This window comes from Myxine glutinosa, chromosome 9, assembly GCF_964187855.1.
Source record: "Myxine glutinosa chromosome 9, kmMyxGlut1.1, whole genome shotgun sequence".
Lineage (NCBI taxonomy): Eukaryota > Metazoa > Chordata > Myxini > Myxiniformes > Myxinidae > Myxine > Myxine glutinosa.
This window is the reverse complement of record NC_136269.1, coordinates 54,592,192-54,613,045: the sequence shown is the minus strand read 5'-3', so window position 1 is coordinate 54,613,045 and position 20,854 is coordinate 54,592,192. Positions and strand designations below refer to the sequence as shown.

General features: G+C 45.7%; 1 protein-coding gene across 1 annotated transcript in view; it reads left to right on the top strand.

Annotated features, from left to right (window-relative positions):
- The first annotated feature begins 15,795 nt into the window (after positions 1 to 15,795).
- LOC137435382 (claudin-7-B-like) overlaps positions 15,796 to 20,854 on the top strand; it is a 153,836-nt gene continuing 148,777 nt past the window's right edge. The window contains exon 1 of the mRNA XM_068129128.2: positions 15,796 to 15,931. The gene's annotated coding sequence lies outside the window, so the exon portion shown is untranslated. The remainder of the gene's footprint in view (positions 15,932 to 20,854) is intronic.

Sequence of the window (20,854 nt, the reverse complement as noted above, 5' to 3'; positions counted from 1 at the left end):
ATTGTATAATTGTGGTGCGTAACATGCTGAAATCGGTTTTTGGTAATTATCTTAAAAACCATTGACTTTTGGATATGACAATGTACTACTGACCCCCCATAATGTGGCCATTCCGCACATTTTGAGTGGTCAGGCAACCTCCTATGTCCAACGGTTCTGGAGATACAGTCGCGGCGGATGGTAGTACTTCGCGCAAAAAGGGCGTGGTCATTTCACCCATTTCGCCCGCAATGGGAAATGTGTTACCAACCAAATATTGTTCCTGGACCTTCAATTAGTGGATTCCTGAAGAGTTTAGCTCTGGACATACAATTGCATACAACACCACCATGAGCTACTCTAGTATATACATTTCCTCAATACAAATAGTCTCTTCCCTTGAAAGAAATGGTGTATTATCATCACAATACTTAACATTCATCTCTCTTATTAATCTTGTAAAGTAATTCATTTTTGGTTCTAATTTAAAAGAGTTATATATATATTTTTTTTTTTATTATCATTAATTAAAATTAAATCACAGAAAATACATTGTTTATATGAACCCTCATTATTAAGCCCTATTCTATCACAAGCCGGACAATTCTCTAATTTATCATATGGAGCATCTGGAAATTCTAAATATCCTTCTATCATATTGATATAGTAAATTTTTACTTAAACTAAACGCAAGTTTATTCGTTAATAAATACAATGTTTCAAAGCACAAAAGACAAATTTCAATCAATCTCTACTTCGGTGGAAGATATAGAAAAATATGTCAAAGATGTTAAATTGAACAAAGATAAATATGGAAATTTTTGGGTAAAACCAGTTATGAAAAATAACATGAGCCCCTCTATTTCATTTCAAGGAAGAGCTCTAACTATACCTGGAAAGACATCCATTAAAGTAAATCTAACAAAAGTTTCTCCTCTACTCCTGGCAATTTATTCAAAGCTTGAAAAAGTGATCGATCGCGATACTTTGAAAATGAATGATAAGACCATTAATAATTCTAGAGGAGACATTTGTATTTTCTTTAATAATCCAAAGGGTGTAGATCTAAGTAAAATGAATGATGTTAATATTTCTGGTGAAATGTCATTTCGTTCTATGATAGTTAGAGATTATTTAAAGATAACTTTTGATATTAAAAATGTCGAGATTTAATCTGTTAATGAAAGAAAGTATATAGATATTGATGGGAATATTTTTCCTGCTAATTAAATATGAGTCATTACAGCAGTGAAGATTTTACTATTTTATTGAACTCGGACGACAATGATGATAGTATTTCATTGAACTCGGACGATGGTGATGATAGTATTTCATTGAACTCAGATGATAGTTATGATGCTAATAGTTTGTGCTCAAATGATAGTTATGAGAGTAGCTTTATTGATGACTCTGAGTATGATTCTGAGTATTCATGTGATAGTTATGACAGATGATTCTGAGTGAAAAAGTGTCTTAGTTTAAGTATTGTTTCATATATAAAAAGCCTGTAAAAAGGCACTTTCTTCTATAAGTGTTTTACTTTAAGCACAGTTTCATCTTTAAAAAAGCCTCTAAAAAGGTGTTTTACTTTAAGTATAATTTTGCTATATAAATATGATCAAAGCAACATATTGCGACGTTTGTGAACAAGAATATAAACAATACAAAAGACACCTTAAAACTAACAAACACACATTTAATCTACTTCACCTACTCTCTCCTATTCAGAAGGAAACAAAACACTGTTCTGCCTGTAATAAAAATATCCTCAAGAAAGGCTTCGAAATACATCTTAAAACAAATCAACATTTATCAAATTTTATCACAACTAAAAACTCTGATGGCGCATTCAAAGGACATATTAAAATAAGTCTTTAACTTCAAACCTCCTGAACCAGAGTCTATAGCTGATGCTGTAGAAATAGTTAAACCTGCTGTTCAAACGTTGATTGAAAAAACACTAAAAGAAATGAAACCACTTAAATTTTATATGGGAGTAAAATTAGAAATGACAAAGGACGAAGGAGTTATCGATACACCATACATGAGAACTGAGCCACACTTTATATCTTCATATCAAGATTTTAAAACATCAGGAGTCTATGATGAACTTATTAAACAAGAGCAAGATGTGGATATTTCAATCGTAGGAAGTGGATTCAATATAGGAAAAATTATTTACATAGACATTCATATTCTTAAATCAGATCCTCTAAAAGCTTCTTCTTACATTGATTTACCCAGTGTTATCAAAAATAGAAAAGCAGTTATCAATATCAAAAATAAAGACAATAAATGTTTTCTCTGGTCTATTCTAGCACACTTACATCCTCCACATTTTCATGATGAAAGAGTATCTCATTATAAAAAATATGAGAATACATTAAATACGAAAGATCTAAAGTTTCCTATGGCTTTAAATGATATTCCTAAATTTGAAAAGATGAATAATTTATCAGTTAATGTTTATGGTCTAACAGAAACAAACAACATTCAGGTTTTAAAGCTTTCTGACAATATTGTAAACAAACTCATATTAATCTTCTATATTTTAATTGAGAGGAAAATTCACATTGTACATACATCAAAGATATTGCTAAATTAATAAAACCACAAGTATGTAAAAGAACAAATAAAATATATATTTGTTTGCGTTGTCTTAACTTCTTCCATACACAAGAAAGATTAGATAAACATTCAAATTATTGTGGTGAACATAAATCAATGGTAATCAATATGCCTAAAAAAGGCTCAAAGATCTCATTCAAAGATGAAAAGAAAACAATAAAACATCCATTTGTTATATATGCTGATTTTGAAAGTATTTTAGAAAAAATTGATACTGCTTCTCCAGATCCAAAAGAACCATACACAAATAAATATCAAAAACATACTCCTTGTGGTTTTTGTTATTATATCAAATCATCCGTTGGTAATGAATATAACAAGTTAGAGGTGTATAGAGGCTCAAATACCCCAGAGGAGTTTGTGAAACGACTAGAAAAAGACTGTGTCCGATTAACCAAGATAATGAGAGAAACCAATAAACCAATGTCCTTAACAAGTAAAGAAAAAAGGGAATTTAGACAACCAAAGGTTGCCTGTCATATTTGTGAGAAGAAAATTGGTAAAGGTCTAAAGGTTAGAGACCATTGTCATCTCACTGGTAAATATAGAGGTCCGGCTCATCAAAGTTGTAATATTAATTATCAACTCCCCTCTTTCATTCCTGTTTTTCTTCATAACAACACTCATTATGATACACATCTATTTATCAAGGAACTCTCAAAGACTTCTGGAAGTATCTCAGCAATTCCAAACACGGATCAGAAATACATTTCATTCACAAAAACAATTCATACATCTCCTATAACTCATATCAGATTTCTTGATACATTTAAATTCATGGCAAGTCCATTGGCTAACTTGGTTCAAAATCTAAAAGAGTTTCCATGTCTTTCAGAGTATTTTTTAGATGAAGATTTTCTAACACAAAAGGGAATTTACCCCTATGACTATATGGACTCATTTGAGAGATTCAATGAAACACAACTTCCTTCAAAAGAAAATTTCTATAACAAATTAAACAACAGTCATATATCTGATAAAGATTATGTACATGCACAAAATGTTTGGGAAAAATATAACATCAAGAATCTTGGCGAGTATCACGATTTGTATCTCAAAACTGATGTGCTTTTATTGGCCGATGTATTTGAAGCCTTTAGATCTGTTTGTCGCACTGGATATGGATTGGATCCTGCTCACTACTACACAGCACCTGGATTGGCCTGGAGTGCGATGTTCAAAATGACAAAACAAGAGTTGGATTTGATAACCGATGTTGATATGCTTTTGATGATTGAAAAGGCAAAGAGAGGAGGAATTTCACAAGTCTGTTCAAATAGATATGCTAAAGCAAATAACAAGTACATTCCAAATTATGATCCATCGGTAGAGAGCTCCTACTTGATGTATTCTGATGCGAACAACCTGTATGGCTGGGCAATGTCTCAGGCTCTTCCTTATGGAAAACTTAGATGGGTAAAGGAAAAAGATTACAAAAAGGTTTTACAAGATGTATGTATCTCTACACAAAAATAATTGGATGATTCAAAGGTTGGTTATTATTTTGAGGTCGATTTGAAATATCCAGAGGAACTTCATAACCTACACAAAGATCTCCCATTTGCTTGTGAAAAGGAAAGTCCAAAGAAGGAGTGGTTAAGTGATTATGAACAATCATTTAATATAGGTGAATCAACAGAAAAATTACTTACTACATTATATAACAAGAAAAATTATGTTCTACACCAAAGAAATTTGCGACAATATTTATCAAAAGGTCTAAGAGTAGAGAAGATGCATAGGGTTCTAAAGTTCAATCAAAGTCATTGGTTAAAGGGGTACATTGATTGTAATACACAAAGAAGAACAGAGTCAAAAACAGATTTTGAGAAAGACTTTTATAAATTGATGAATAATGCGGTCTTTGGTAAGACCATGGAAAATGTGAGGAAAAGACAAAATATCAGACTATCAACATCTTGGAAACAAGCATCAAAATTAATTAATAGACCGAGTTTTACTAGAGCTGCGGTCTTTACTGAGAACTTTTGTGCGATCCATTTGATTAAAGAGAGTATTGAAATGGACAAACCTATTTATATTGGAACATCAATTCTTGATTTATCAAAGTCATTAATGTATGATTACTTTTATAATAACTTGAGGAAGAAATATCGAAATGATGTTAATCTACTTTATATGGATACAGATAGTTTTATTTTGCAAATTAATACTGATGATGTTTATTCAGACATGAAAAAGGACATTAATATCTATGACACTAGTAATTACAGTCCAGAGAGTGAGTTGTTCTCTTCTAAAAATAAAAAGGTGATTGGAAAGTTTAAGGATGAATTAGGAGGAAATGTCATGAGTGAATTTGTGGGATTGAGGTCTAAGGCTTATGCTTATAAATACATTGTGAATAACGTTGAAAAGACTGATAAGAAGTTAAAAGGTGTAAAGAAAAATGTTATTAAAGAAACAATAAACTTTAAGGATTATTATAACTGTTTAACAACAAAGAAAGAAGAGTTTAGAAAGATTAATGGAATAAGAAGTTATAAACATAAATTATATTCAGAAGAGGTGAATAAGAAAGCATTGGGGGCTTTTGATGATAAGAGGTTTATTTTAGAAATGGAATTGATAGTCTCCCTTATGGTTATATAAGTATATAAGTGATAAGTTAAAAAGGGGGGGGGGGGGGGGTTAGGGATTTTAACGGGCTACCGCCGCCTTTTTACTATTATATAAATGATAGAACCAAGTACCAACCAGACTAAAGAGTGGAGGTGTAATCAACCTTGGTATATAAATGGTAAACATAACGAATGTGAAAAATATCAAATAGGTATAATTGAAAAGACAACTGGTAAAAAAAATTACAAAACAAATAAGAGAATTAATTTAAATACCGGTGAATTGGGTAAAAAATATGGAAATATCTTTGAGTGGATGGAAAACTTTGATGGTTGTCAGGAAAATATATACTTTAATTTTAAAATGGTATGTGGCACTGGAGGCGCTCAAACAAGAACATTGAGGGAGGTTTACCATTTTATCTTAGCTCAGTTAAAATATCTTAATAAAGAACCAAACTCAAACATCTTTTTTGTTAATATATTAGATGGTGAAGGGAGTGGCAAGAGAATTAAATTATTTCCCACACATAAACAAATATTTGTAGGATCGATGTTTGAGTGGTCTACTCGGGATCATTGATAGTAAGAGTACCATAAGACCAAGGGGGAATCATTGTTTGAGTGGTCTAATAAACAACATTAAGGATAGGTGTCAAAAGGCTAAAAGGTTCATAAAGAGGTGAGAGGAAAATTAACATGTAAGTGAATGGGTCGATGTTTGAGTGGGTCAAAGATAATCTGCCAGATGATATGTAGAAGAAGGATTATAGGTCTATAAGGGAAAACAAATATTTGTAGTGTTTGAGTGGTCTAATGAACAACATTAAGGATAGGTACTATAGACAAAAGGTTCATAAAGATTAGGGTGGGAGAAATAGAGGTGTTAATGGGCAATGAGGTTAAGAGGAAAATTAACATGTAAGTCAATGGGAAAATGAGAGTGTCCCAGAAGCAACATATATACACTACTATGATGCCATACCTGCTTTTGGCAAATTAGCATAATTACTTGGCAGCTGTTTTAACAATGACAATAGAGTCGTTCTTCTAAAGTAGAATACGTAGCATCGAGTAGATAGTTGAAACTCTAAACCAGCATTGGACAACAGTCTGGCTCAATGATTGAGTGTTGTTTGTTTTACGAATAATGCAACTGCTCCGGCCTATCGGCTTATCGGAACGTTCTCGGCATCATGCAATAATCATGTTACTACTATTATTTCAATACATATAATAAGAGTTTCATCCCAAACATAGCTTTTGGCATGACAACCTTTAAGCCAAGTTGCACTCAATTCATATTCGGACTGTCACTGATCACTATATTCTATCATGCGTTTCTTGATTCAAGTACTGAAAGCAATGCATTAAAAACGTTAATTTGAACAAATTTAAAGCAGTTTCCATGGCAACCATTACTCAAAGTGCATATATATATATATAATCTGTATCAAGAACAGTCCTCTAGTTAACAGTTATGCATCATCAGTTACTTCCTTGCGAGTAATTTTGAATTTTCAGAGCTAAAATTCGAAAAATTGGCTTTTTGCCCCAAAACGACCTATTTGACCATGTTATGTACATTTAAAAAAAATCTGAAACATGGATTTTCTGTTTTGGCATTGTTTAAACTTTCCAAAAATGTGAGGGTTGGCAACTCTCCAAAATATTCCAGCGAGCGTCAGATTATGGACACAAGGAACCTGACTATAAAACCCAGACAACGGGCCCGGCTCACACTCACACAGGGAATTGCAGATGGGTAGCTGTTCCCCAACGCGTCCACGTGGTCGTCCAGAGACGGCCTCCGTCCGGCTCTCCACGGCCCCGGCACGTCCCGCGAAGATGGTGGCAGGCGAAGGCAGGGACTTGTAGCGGGTCTCCCGAACAAGGCAGATGATGGGGCGGAACGGCAAAGGGCGGGACTTTAGCATGGCTGGCGATTACTCATGTGTTCTCACTCGCGTGTCTCAAATGCGCTGTATTCAGTTCAAGCGCGTCTGGCTGCGCCCGCGTATATGTACAGTTCTCACACGCGGCCAACTCCTCTTTCCATACACTCCGAGCTGGTTAGCGCGCGCGTTCTCGTGCAAGTTCTTTATAATGATCCTCTCTCGCGAGTCCTCAAGTTCATCAACTGCCGCGAGTCCTTTGCATCGGTGTTCCCGCGCTAGTCCTGTGTTCAACAGCTTTCACCGCTCATCAAATCCTGTTTGCCGTAAGTCCTCTCTCTTTGCTGCAGGCCTTTACTCATCGGTGTTCCCGCGCTAGTCCTTCAAGCCCTCCGATGCAAGTCCTGTGTAATCCCTTAACGCTCTCCACTTGCGAGTCCTGTCGAGGGCTTTTCACAGCGGGTCTTATAGCTACGCCCCCCCCCCCCCCGAACCTTCTGGAACACTCTCGATCCTTCTCACCACGCCCTGTGATGCAACGCCGCCGTCACCACCTCTGAGCTCTGATTGGCGGCTCGTGCTTACCATCATCGCTTCTGCCTCTCCGCCTCAGTCCTCCTGATCTTCCCAGCCTGCCTCGTGTTAACTCGCCCAAAATGAACCAACGTTAACGCAAAAGAGATTGAGGCTATGGACGTAGGATGGTCGGTGACAGTAGGGCCTATTCTCTTGGCTCTTACTCAACGCAGAACTAACGATGGAAAGGAACTAAGCTTACAAATACTAAGACATAACTATACTATCGCGAGGCTACATGTTGCTTGTGAGACTAACTATGGGGGGCAAATTTAACCTTTATTAGACTCACTTGACAGACTCAAAACCACAACAATATATATATATATATATATATATATATATATATTGTTGCGGTTTTGTAAATAAAGGCAACCCCCCCCCCCCCCCCCACCCCCAACATAGTTAGTTACACCACAACATGTAGCCTCGCATAGTTAGTTATTTCTTATTAAATGTGAAGTATAGTCTCCTTCCCAGTGTTAGTGTGCGTTGAGGCAGGCAGGATAATGGTAGGCCTCACTGCAGCCTAAAGTGCCTTGTCATGGGCCTAGGCCAGGCCTTGCAGGCCCGAGGGAGGAGCTGGAGGGCGTGGCCAGTGAGCAGCGAGCAGCCATTGGGAGCTGAAGGGAGTGGCCAAGGGTGACCAATAAGGGGCTGTCACGACACGTGACCCCAGGCGGCCAATGGAGGCCCAAGGAAAGTTCGAGTGGGGTGTCGGGGGGGCTATAAAACCCGGCCCGGACACCCCGCTCTCGCTCTCTCTGCTTTGTACTCTCTGACTCGCACCAGGCTCCTGCAAATAGACTCTCTGCCTTGCTCTCTCTGCCTCGCTGTTCCTGAGATATGCTGCTCTGCTTGTCGGGTTTCTGCTACGTGCACGTACTTGATCAACACCCCTGCTGCGAACATCTCCGGCCGTGGTGTCCTGGGGTGGAGTGATCCTTGGGGGTTTCCGTCCAACGAGCCCTTCCAGACAGACTGCACAAAGCGGCCACGCTTTGTGCGCATTACCCTCTTCCTTCCCTTCCCCGTACGGAATCTGAGGGCCCTTGTCTGGGAACCTAGGTAAGGCCGCTAAGATTCTCCGCTTTGTCGCTTTTCTGTGAATACTGTACATTGTGAATAAATCCTGTGGTTTGGTTTCCAACCTGGCCGTCATCGTCCTTTCAACATTGGCCTGGCATCGCCCCGAATTAAAACCGCTCGATCGGGTTCAATAGTGTTACTGGCACGAGTTACGCGACGCACAACCGCTCGGGCATCCAGTATCAGTGTGACTCGTGTGGGGTTCAGTCCCCGTTCTCACAGCTGCGTGTGTCGAAGGTACTCCGGTTGTGACCGTTAACCCTTCCACGTGCTAGCTGCGGGCTCGGCGGCTGGAATTGCTTAGCAATCCATCCACCCCGAGTGTAGTGTGGTTGGCGGCCTCGTGGACTCGGAGTTCGAGGGGGAGTAGGGCTTAACCCCCCCTTAATACGTCGACGAACCCGAGATCCGCAACAATATATTGTTTGGTGTTCCGCCTGTAGAGCAGCCCATATATAATTATTCACCATGTGATAAAGATATTAAAAATCTGTTTCGTTGTCAGACAATTCAATGCACTCGAAACAACTACCATAAATAGGTATATGGATCAAAATTGTTTGTTTCAAAAGTTTCAGAGGGGGGATATTTCGATAAGTTAGCTAAGCTGGTAACCCTTTTTCTACAAACTCTTCTTTCACCATTTAGAGTTATGTCGGTAGATGAGAGTAGAAATACCTTTAAAGCGATGTATATGTTGTTTGTACTATTTTGATTAGCGCATTTAAAAGGTCACATGACTCTTCGCTTGGAAGTTATTTTTCACATCTAATACCATACTTGACGACCGGAGTTCACCATGTCACCAATTATATAGGTATCCGGGATTAAATCCGAAAAAAATTGGGCTTTTTATCCCTGAATATGAAGAAGGTGATAGCACAGCCTTCCTTCAATAAATGCACGTATATGCTTAGTTACAAGAAACTGTATTTTCTTTAAAATTTTCAGATTTCACTCCTGATTTGGATAGTTATTTATTCCACCAGCTCTGATCTTCAAATCACACGACAGATTTCGATTATTTACTTTAATTAGTCCATGAGAAGCCATCCTGGAAAATCACATCATATATAATGCACAAAATCACTCCAAGCTCCTAATTTGAAAACTAGAGCACCTCCCAAAGCGACGTATGCAGTGATTTGTAGGTACGGAGATCAGGAATTCGATGATATGTGTGAGGAGAGTGAAAATAAATATTTGATTACGTAATAATGCAGAAACCATTGCGGCCTGTTCCTCGGCGAGGCATTTTTGAGCAGGCCGAAACAAAGCTTAAGACCCCTTTGAGGAATAGCGGGCTGATCAAGGATAAAGCCTGTTTTTTTGGTTTTAATTTAATAAGGCGGTTAATTATCTTCAAAATAGTTATTTAAATTGTAACTGTAAAGGTGTAACTGACTGACACACATTGTCTTGTATTATTACAGATTAAAGGTGATTGCTGCCAATTGTGATCTCTCATCCGTGGCTGTCGAACAACAGTTTGTTAATCGGATCATCACTGGCCTCCTGCGTTTTACGCATGATGCCTTATGTTGTAGTGTGGTGCTGGGCACACACGTTAAATAAAGGTAGGCCACAACGCTTTGGGTTAGGTCGAGCTCTTTATTGCTTGCTCACTCGTCAGCACTGCCGTGCTCCGGGCTACGAGCCCGCGTGTATATCCGGAGGCCACGCCTCACCTGGGGCATGGCCGAGACCCACTGGTGCGCGGAATTATGTCACTGCGCCAGCGAGCCATCGTGTCCGCCACACGCGCCCCCCCAGAATTCCCGCGCACCTGAAGGGTCAGTTTGCGGGGCAACCGGATGACCCGGCCGAAGCGCCCTCTGGCGGCTGGCAGCGCCGGGGATGCCGGGATGCCATCTGGGATGCCTCCGGCGGCATCCGGGATGGGTGCAGGGCAGGGGGTGGCGTGACAGCGGGGTTGAGCGGTGCCGGGGGTCCGCCCGCCTGGGGGCGGCCCCGACGCGGGGGCAGAGCCGCTGGCAGGGGGTGGTCCAAGTCGAGGTGGGCCGGCTTGAGGCGGTCGACGGAGACGCGGTCAGGAGTACCGCCGATGTCCAGGGTGAAATGCTTCACCCCGGTCTCCAGCACGCAGAAGGGCCCATCGTACGGGGGCCGCAGCGGTGTCCAGTGGGCATCGTGGCGGACGAACACGTACTCCGCCGTGCGAAGCTCCGGGGCGACGTGCGTTGGCGGGCAACCGTGGTGCGCCGTCGGCACCGGGGCGAACCTCCGGGCGGTCTCCTGCAGGGCGGAGCGCTGCTGCGAGATATAAATGCTGGGGGAGGCGAGATGTAGTGTTGGGTGAGTGAGAGGGGAGATATGTAGTGTTGGGCCAGGGGAGTGTTGGGCCAGCGAGATATAAATGCTGGGGGAGGCGAGATGTAGTGTTGGGTGAGTGAGAGGGGCAGGGGGTCCGTGAGAGGAGAGTGGACCATGGTGCCGTGGAGTCGGGGAGGAACTCGCCCGGCACCCGCAGCGGTTGTCCGAAGACCAACTCTGCCGCGGATGCACGCAGGTCGTCCTTGGGCACCGTCCTGAGGCCCAGCAGGACCCAGGGGAGCCTGTCGACCCAGCCGACGTCGCGGAGGCTGGCCCGGAGCGCGGCCTTCATGGCGTGATGGAAGCGCTCGCACAGGCCGTTGGCCTGGGGGTGGTAGGCCGTGGTGCGGTGCAGCTGGATGCCGAGCCCCCGCGCTACCGCCCCCCAGAGCTCTGAGGTGAACTGGGGGCCACGGTCGGACGAGATGTCCTAGGGGGCGCCGAACCGGGCAACCCAAGTGGCGATGAACGCCTGCACGACGTCCACCGCCGTCGTTGCTGCCAAAGGCACGGCCTCCGGCCACCGGGTGGTGCGGTCCACCTTGGTGAGGACATGGGTGAAACCCCGCGAGGGGGGCAGAGGTCCCACCAAGTCCACGTGAACGTGGTCGAACCGACGTTCGAACACAGGAAACGGGGCCAGCGGGGCCTGGGTGTGGCGGTGAACCTTCGCACGCTGGCATGCGAGGCATGTCCTGGCCCAATCGCGGACGTCCTTCCGGAGGCCATGCCAGACAAACTTGTCGGCGACCAGCTTCTGGGAGGCCTTCGTGCCCGGGTGGGTCAGGCCGTGGATGGCGTCAAAAACCCGGCGCTGCCAGCCAGCGGGCACGATGGGCGAGGCCGGCCGAGGGAGACGTCGCACAAGAGGGCTGTGCCCGCGCCGTCGAACGGTACCTCGGTGACGCCGAGGCCCGTGACGGCGGTCCGAAAAGCCTGGACGGCGGGGTCGGCGGACTGGTCCGCCGCCATCCGGGCATAGTCGATCCCAAGGTGGACCGCGTGGGCGACGGACCTGGAAAGGCAATCCGCCACTGGGTTGTCCTTGCCTGCGACGTGCCGGATGTCCATCGTGTACTCGGACACGGCCGAGAGGTAACGCTGCTGCCGGGCCGACCACGGCTCGGCGACCTTGGCCATCGCGAAGACCAGGGGCTTGTGGTCGACGAAGGCTGCGAACGGGCGGCCCTCGAGCAGATGGCGGAAGTGCCGGACCGCCAGGTGGAGCCCGAGCAGCTCACGGTCGAAAGTACTGTACCGCCGTTCGTGCGGGCGGAGCTGCCGGCTAAAAAACGCCAGTGGCTGCCAAGCTCCCTTCACCCATTGCTCATGCACCGCGCCCACCGCATAGTCCGACGCATCGGTGGTGAGGGCGATCGGTGCATCGGGCGCCGGGTGCGCGAGCATGGTGGCGTTAGCCAAGGCGAGCTTCGCGCCCGTGAACGCCGCGTCCATCTGCTCAGTCCAGGCAACGTCGCCTTTGCCCGGCTTCCCCCGGAGGGCCTCGTGCAGGGGGCGCAGGAGCTGGGCGATGCGGGGCAGGAAACGGTGATAAATGTTCACCATGCCCAGGAACTCCTGAAACCCCTTGATTGTGCGGGGGAGCGGAAAACCCCTGACCGCCTCCACCTTGGCCGGTAAGGGGATGGCCCCGTGCCTGGTGATGCGGTGCACCAAAAAGTCGATTTCGGTGACGCCAAACCGGCACTTCGCGGGGTTGATGATCAGGCCATGCCGGCCCAGGCGTTCGAAGAGTGTGCGGAGATGTCGGAGGTGCTCCTCGCGGGATGCGCTTGCGACGAGGATGTCGTCCAGGTCGACGTACATGAAGTCCAAGTCGCGCAAGACGCTGTCCATCAGCTGCTGGAATGCCTGGGCCACATTCTTCAACCCGAAGGGCATCCGCAGAAACTCGAAGAGGCCGAATGGTGTGATGACGGCCGTCTTCGGTATGTCCTCTGGCCTGACGGGGACCTGGTGGTATCCGCGGATGAGGTCCACCTTGGAGAAGAGGGACATTTTCGCCAACCGGGTGGAAAAGTCCTGGATGTGAGGGACCGGGTAGCGGTCGGGGTGGTAGCATCGTTGAGGCGGCGGTAGTCTCCGCACGGCCGCCACCCGCCGCCGGGCTTGGGCACAATGTGCAGCGGCGATGCCCATGCGCTGTTGGAGCGCCGGACGATGCCCAGCTGCTCCAGCGTGGCGAACTCCTCCTGCGCCACGGCGAGCTTCACCGGGTCGAGGCGGCTCGCCCGGGCGTAGACCGGTGGCCCGACGGTGGGGATGTGATGCTCCACCCCGTGCTTGACGGCCACCGCCGAGAAGGTGGGCCACGTGAGGGCCGGGAAACTGGCGAGGAGGTGGGTGAACTCGTCCGCTGCCGGAAGCGTGCAGACCAACCTTGCCAGGACCGAACCGCTCAGCAAGCCACTTGGCGAGCCGCTCGGTGAGCCGCCCAGGGAGCTGTTCAACGAACTGCTCAGCGCGCAAGCGAGCGAGCTGAAGGTTTCAGCTTGAACAAGGCATCTGTGCCTCACGTCCACCAGCAGCCCATGCGCACAGAGGAAGTCCGCTCCGAGTAGGACCATGGGGACACTAGCGGTAACGAACGTCCACTGAAAGCGCTGCCTCCCGAACCGCAGCGAGACACAACGCTTCCCGAACGTGCGGATGGGCGTGCCGTTGGCGGCAAGCAAAGCGGGGCCCCGGCCCGCAGCTTGCCTGTCGGACGCGGAGGCAGGGAGGATGCTCCCCTGCGCTCCCGTGTCGCACAGGAAGCGACGACCCGAGGAGGTGTCTGTTATGAACAGAAGGCTGCCACTATGGCCGATGCTCATGGCAGGAAGCGAGCGCCAGCCTGGCCATTTCCCGACCTGCCAAAAGTACAAGGCGGGCGGCAGGACCTGGCCTTGTGGCCGAACCTGGTATGGAACTGGCACCAGGTCTGGCCCGGTGGTGGTTGACGCGCCGGTCGTGACGACGGTGGTGGGCGGGGCGTGGCGGCGGCCATGCACGGATCCGCCAAACCTACACCGTGTTCGGGAGGATCCGAACGCCATGCCACATGGCGATCCGCCAAACCTACGCCGTATTCGGGAGGATCCGAATGCCATGCGACGTGGCGATCCGAACCACTCGCGCCGTGCGCGGCGCCAGGATCCACGACGGCCGTGCTATATGCCGGCCGTGCATCGTGGGCCGTGAAAAACTTGTCCGCCTCCCTGGCCAGGGCGCGCGGTTCCGTAATGGTCGAACTGGCGAGCGTGAGTCGCACCTGTACAGGTAGCTGGCGGAGGAAGAGAGCACGGAAGAGGAAATCCGCGTGGCCGTCGCCGAGCAGGGACAGCATGTAATCCATGCGGGCGGACGGTCGTGTGTCGCCGAGTACGGGAAGGTCCAAAAGACGTTCAGCGCGGTCGGCCTCTGTGAGGCCAAACGTGTCGAGGAGAAGCCGCTTGAGCGCCGCGTACTTGCTCTCGTCCGGTGGGTGCCGGAGGAAAGACACGACTCGGGCGGCCGTGCCGGATCCAAGGGCAGCGACCACGTAAAAGTACCTCGTGTCGTCCACCGTGACACCCCGGAGCTGGAATTGGGCCTCGGCCTGTAGAAACCAGGTGTCGGCCTGCGCTTCCCAGAACTCCGGTAGCTTGATCGCGACAGCGTTGGTGGCCATAGCACGTTCGGGGAACAGCAACGGCTGAACCAGTCGGAGGTCACCAGTGTAGTGTGGTGCTGGGCACACACGTTAAATAATGGTAGGCCACAACGCTTTGGGTTAGGTCGAGCTCTTTATTGCTTGCTCACTCGTCAGCACTGCCGTGCTCCGGGCTGCGAGCCCGCGTGTATATCCGGAGGCCACGCCTCACCTGGGGCGTGGCCGAGACCCACTGGTGCGCGGAATTACGTCACTGCGCCAGCGAGCTATTGTGTCCGCCACAATGTAACCATTTCCGGGTCCTGGAAGGAGGACGATTCACTGTACTCGGTCATGGCCAACAGACTTGGGCCTGCATGTTCGATCATCATGTGGTTTGAATAAACTTGTACGTTTATTTCTGACTCTTTAAACGCTTAACAGAATGCTTACCCGCTGAGGCATTGTGGAGTTATGCCAGCCACTCACAAGGTCAAAATTTGATTATACACCCCAAACACCAGGCTAAGACACAGGAATATGTTTATAACACAATTAGCAACACAGGAATGAAACGATAAAGACAATACAGTTCTGGTGCGGAAAACTCAGCCTTGAGTTTCATGAGGGCAGGAAAAACAAACATCCAACACACTCAGACCTGGAACCGGAAGTCAAATTCCGGTTCCAGGTCTGAGTTAATTAGCATAATTAATTAGCATAAGATAATCTGTCTAATAAATACGACAATCAAGAGCATTAGAAAAAGTTTTACTTGTCCTTATCACCTGCTTATTTTGGCTTAATTTATTCCAACCATCTGTCCCCTCTTGTGTCAACCAGATTTCCTGAATAAAACTCAGGGCATACAAGCCAAAGGTGAGGTATGTGAACACAGAGAGCTTAAGGCAATGTAGCATGGTACTGTACACATGCTTGATAAGTTGGAAAAACTTCTGAAGCACAAATGACACAAAACAAGTCCTCCTGGTTCTCTCCGGGAGGAGTCATCTGTGGACGCCCATAAAGGTGTCTCGTAAGCGGAAGTATACGTGTCAGTTTAACTGCAACACCTCCCATCCCTCTTAACAATTCCAATAAGGTTGCACATTATTGTACTGATCTCTTACACTTTTGCTCTACCTCAGCTTAAGGACATCTTGCTTCTTCACCAACGGAAATTCCTTCAGGACGTTCTTCACATTGAAGAGACGGTGAGTATTGTGACTTGCTAGGTTTCTGTTCACTATTTAGGCAGCTCATTATAAGAGATGACATTAGTTGTGGATCGTTGTGGGGCAAGCTGGTGGAGGCAAGTTGTAACAATAAGGATTTAAAAAATATAATCCATTGGATGCCGTGTACAAGAGCAGCTACAGGACCCTGATCTATGATCTAATATGGAGCTCAATATATTGTGCTATGGGAAACTTTGTTTTGATTAAGTTGGAACCAGCATCAAGCTGATGATCGTATTCATTTATTTCTTTATTTTCCATACTTTTTAAATACTATATTTAAATATTTTACTCATGTAATTAAAAGAGCAATTGAAGAAAGATACTATTGAATAAAGAAGATGATTGAAGTGAGGATTGGAGGGAATTTCATGCAGAATGTCGACAAAATGACATTGTGAAAAGACAACCAGAAGGGCAGGTAGAGTACTTCCTACAGCAGCCATTTTAGAATAGGGTAAGGGTGAGAAACATGTACAAACTAGAGAATTAACAGAACGCGATACCTCGCTCAGTGTTACTTCAATTTTAATAAAGTTGGGATTATAACGATCGTTTAAAAAAAATTCTGAAAGTTTAGAGCTATTGAAGTAGTCCGGAAGCAGTCTCGAACACCGCCCTTATACATCGCCCCATTGAACCTTCATTTAAATTGAAGTATGTACTGCAAAACTGGAGTTTTTGGGAAGTATAATGACAGGTGATTTGTGTGCTACAGTCTTCAAGTGTATAAATCAATTTAAATTAAATAAAGATTGCAAAAGTCAAATCAGTAAATTAATTCCAGTTTTTACCGTCATTTCCCACAGTGTCTATTAATACACCACCCTATCTAGCACATTACATTAGTTATTCGTGCTTGTTTGTGTCCTTTATGACATCCTTATAAACAGTAAGTTTCATGTTTGGAATGATTTTCACTTTTGTTTGATTGTCAGGCAGACAGACAGAGTAAGAATATTATCTCACTCCTCTCTGTGCTTGTGCGATCAGGACAAATTCAGGGCCAAAGTACAGTAAAACATTATTTGTCTTCCGATTCGTGTTCAAAATATAACATTCGATTTAAATAAGCTTTTCCTCGATCATAAACTGATAAGACAGACGGACGGAAGGAGATGATTCAATTGCTTAACCCCACTTTTCGCTTCGCATGCGTGGGGTAACTAGAGAGTTCATAGAACACCTTACCACGTGCTGTCTTGTGAAACGAGGACATGGGAGGTGTCGACTAGCGGCCAATACGAACATATGTAAAAATTATAATATTTTGTCCAAGTACTGCTAAATTGAAGGGTTTTGCGTTCTACAGTGTTCAAGTATAAAATTCAACTGAAATAAAATAGGGATTTTAATGGTTGTAGAAAACATTTCTCGGAAGTTCATCGCTGTTGATGCAGCTTCTTTCACACCACCTTATTTGATATTGTCACGCGGACCCTTCCGGTTAAGACCAGAGCTCGCGGATGGACCAGAACAGATTTACTTGAGGCGACGACCAAACACGGATTCGGCTATAAAACGCGGGAGGAAGCAGGAAAGTGGAAGCTGCGGTAAAAGTGCATACCTGTGGAAGGCGAACGAACTAAAATGGCACAAGATTTGCAGGGAATGGAAAATAATACAAGGGTTTATTTGCAAAGGTCGGGACAGGGAAAAGCACGCGCCAGTAATAAATATCCTAATCGGGACGTCCCCACACACAGATTTCGGATACGAGACGAGGGAATAGATGAAAGGAAAAGAATCGTCGTGTGGTTGTGAATGTGGTGCGTCCTTATCTGTCTTGTCGTCTTGTCCCTACGCGGCTCCAAGCTCCGATGCACCCACGCTCTGCTAGGCCCGAGCCAACTCCCTCTCCGTTCGCACACAAGGCCCCGCCCATTCGCAGCACCGAAAGCACCGCTCCAAGCACCACGCAGATGGTGAACCAACGACCACCAGGACCTCTCATGACCAAGAAGGGAAGCGCAGAGAGCACAAGACATCGTGCAGCGTCAAGACAGCCAGGGAGGGACGTGCAGCACAAGAGGCAGCAACGAACCCAAAAATTAGAGCTGCTGAAGATGTCGTGCAGCCCCTTTTATCACCTTGCGTCCACTCTCATCCAATGTTCCCTCTTGCTGGTGCCCTCTCATTGGCCGAGTCCCTTCTACCTGGTATTGCACGCCCTGATTGGCTGGAGGTTTCCGCCTTCCGTGCCAACCAACCACTCGTTCCCTGAAGCGTGGTGATCGCTCGTGTCACTCTAAGTTTCTAGGCCTGCCGGAGGTGTAGTTGGCTGCGGCCCATGCGGCGGTGCTCCGAACTGGCCTCTTGCCTGTTTTCTTCCGAAGTCCTTGTCAGGGAAGGGAATTTAATTACTGGGTGCAATAAAGGGCCTGTCTAAGTGTTTATATGGGTATGCATTGCCATAAGGGACAAAGGGTTGATTACCAGGTGTGACACACAGGGGTTTATCTTAATCCCTAGAACTATTTAACACCCAAGCATCCTGGTATGTTCACAAGCAGACATCTTAACCCGACAAACCGGACAAAAACACAGAAAGTACAGGTAGATTCCCTATCGCGACAGACGAAGCATGTTACCTATTCAGATCTACCTGACTAGATATTGCTTTACCCCACCGACATAACAATATGTTACGCAAGTTATTCATGCCTGTTGTTTGTGTCCTTTATGATGTGCTTAAAACAGTAAGTTTCCTGTTTGGAATTCTTTTCAATATTGTATGACTGCCAGATAGGCAGATATAGTAATTATCTCACTCCTCTCTCTACATGTGTGATCGAGATGAATTCAGAGCCAACGTAAGGTACAGGTTTCTAAGGTACAACGCTTTCTAAAGTACAGGTTCCTTTTCCGATTCGTGTTCTGATTAATGTATAAAATATATCATTCGATGGAAATGACGTTGTTTCTCGATCATAAACTGACATTTGTAAACAGCCAGAAAACGTAGAGCAATTGCATAAACTCTCTTCCCCCACCCTCACCCCTCCCCCCGTCCTCTCCCTTGTTTTTCGCTCCGTGACTGTGTGGGGTAAAAATGTAAAATGAATGAAACAAAAAAAATGAAGCATATACAGGTAAAAAAAAAAAAGACTTAATTGAGCTCACTTGAATGGGAAAAAGAGGACACTCCTTGATGAAAAATTTACCTACAAAATTACCACGTGACATAAGCCTACCGCCTAAGCTGTGGTTGTTTGTTCGAATATTCAATGAAAGCACTTTTTTGGGACTGATAAGTGAGCAGAGTAGTATTGCCAATTGCAATTTGTAATTTAATGATTGTATGTGATGTAATTTGTGTGGATGTGTCATAGAGATAGACGAAGTATAAGGATTGTATAAGGATTGTCAATGAACATTGTCAATTGAATTTAATTATTTTTTTGTACACAATGTCGAGGCTCGTGTAAGACATGACATTGATTTTTAAAAAAGACAAACTAACACATAAAACAAAACATATGATAAAGGGAGTGGGAGAACAAGATGGAGAGCAGGGACATTGGAAGATCTGTAGGAGGGAGAGGGCTTGGGGGGCGAGGAGGCATGGGAAGGGGGGGGGGGGGGGTGGGAGAGGTTAAAAAAAAAAAACACGTGGACACTGCTCGGACTTCCAGGAAAGAAGTCGGTATTTCAAAAAAGTAGATCTGGGGTGAATTAACGGGAGTAGAAAAGATCAAGGTTTTGGATGGGGGAAGATAAGAGATTGTGGTGAACAGCTGTTTTAAAGACCTGGAGGGATGAGTGGGATTGAAGAGAGTGAGGGAGTTTGTTCTAGAGGCGGGAGAAAAGATGAATGAAAGAGTGATGGTTAGCAGAGAGTCTTGATTTTGGCAGTTTGACCAGAAGAGGGTCGCATGCAGATCTTGTGCGACCTGTAGGAGTACTTGGGGGACAGAGCACAGACAGGGCTGGGGGAGGGGGGACGGGTCTATGCCAGAGAGGAGTCCGTAGAAGACAGAAAGACCACCAACCCGCCTGTGGTGAGTGAGTGAAAGGCGCTCACAGTCGGCTTCATCGCGGGAGATTCCAATGATTCTGAAAGCTTTGGTTTCAACAGCGTGAGGCCGAGCTAGTTGTGAGGCAGGAGCACCAGCCCAGAGGGGAGAGCAGTATTCCATTGAGCTGCGGATGAAATCCTTGTTTTGTGGTGAGGAGCTCAGGTGTGCCAAGGAAGGACTTTGCACGATGGAGAATGCCCAGTTGGCGACTGGCTTGGGAGGCCAGCTTGGAAATGTGTTTTTCCCAAGAAATATCATGGCAGATTGTGAGACACAAGAGATTGAGTGACAACACTTCTTGGAGAAGATTTTTGAGAAAGTAGATGGGAGGTTTGTCCAGACGGTCTTTTCGAAGAGACATAGTGAGAGTGTGGGATTTTTCAGGATTGAAAGACATGTTCCACTTGTATGACCACACTGTGATTTTGACCAGGTCTGCAGAGAGTGAGGAGCCTGCGGACTGCCGATCTGAGGGATGAGGTATGGAGCGGCAGAGAGTGGAGTCATCGGCAAAAGAGATAGAGAGGATTTTCCAGAGAGTCGGAGAGATCATTGATGAAGACCAGAAAAAGCACAGGGCCCAGAACACTGCCTTGGGGAACTCCAGCCTGAACAGGAAAGGGAGATGAGAGAAATCCATTCAGGGCCACACGTTGACTACAACCAGAGAGGAAATCCGCAAGCCATGCGTGGAGATTTCCATGGATACCATAGGAGGAGAGTTTGGTGAGCAGAGTGGGGTGCCAGACCGTATCGAAGGCACGTGATATATCAAGGGAGACAGCTATAATTTCCTGTTTGACATTGAGGACCTCCATCCATTGTTGAGACAGGAGACAGCATGTCCAGAGTAGAGTGACCTGGTCTGAATCCAAATTGA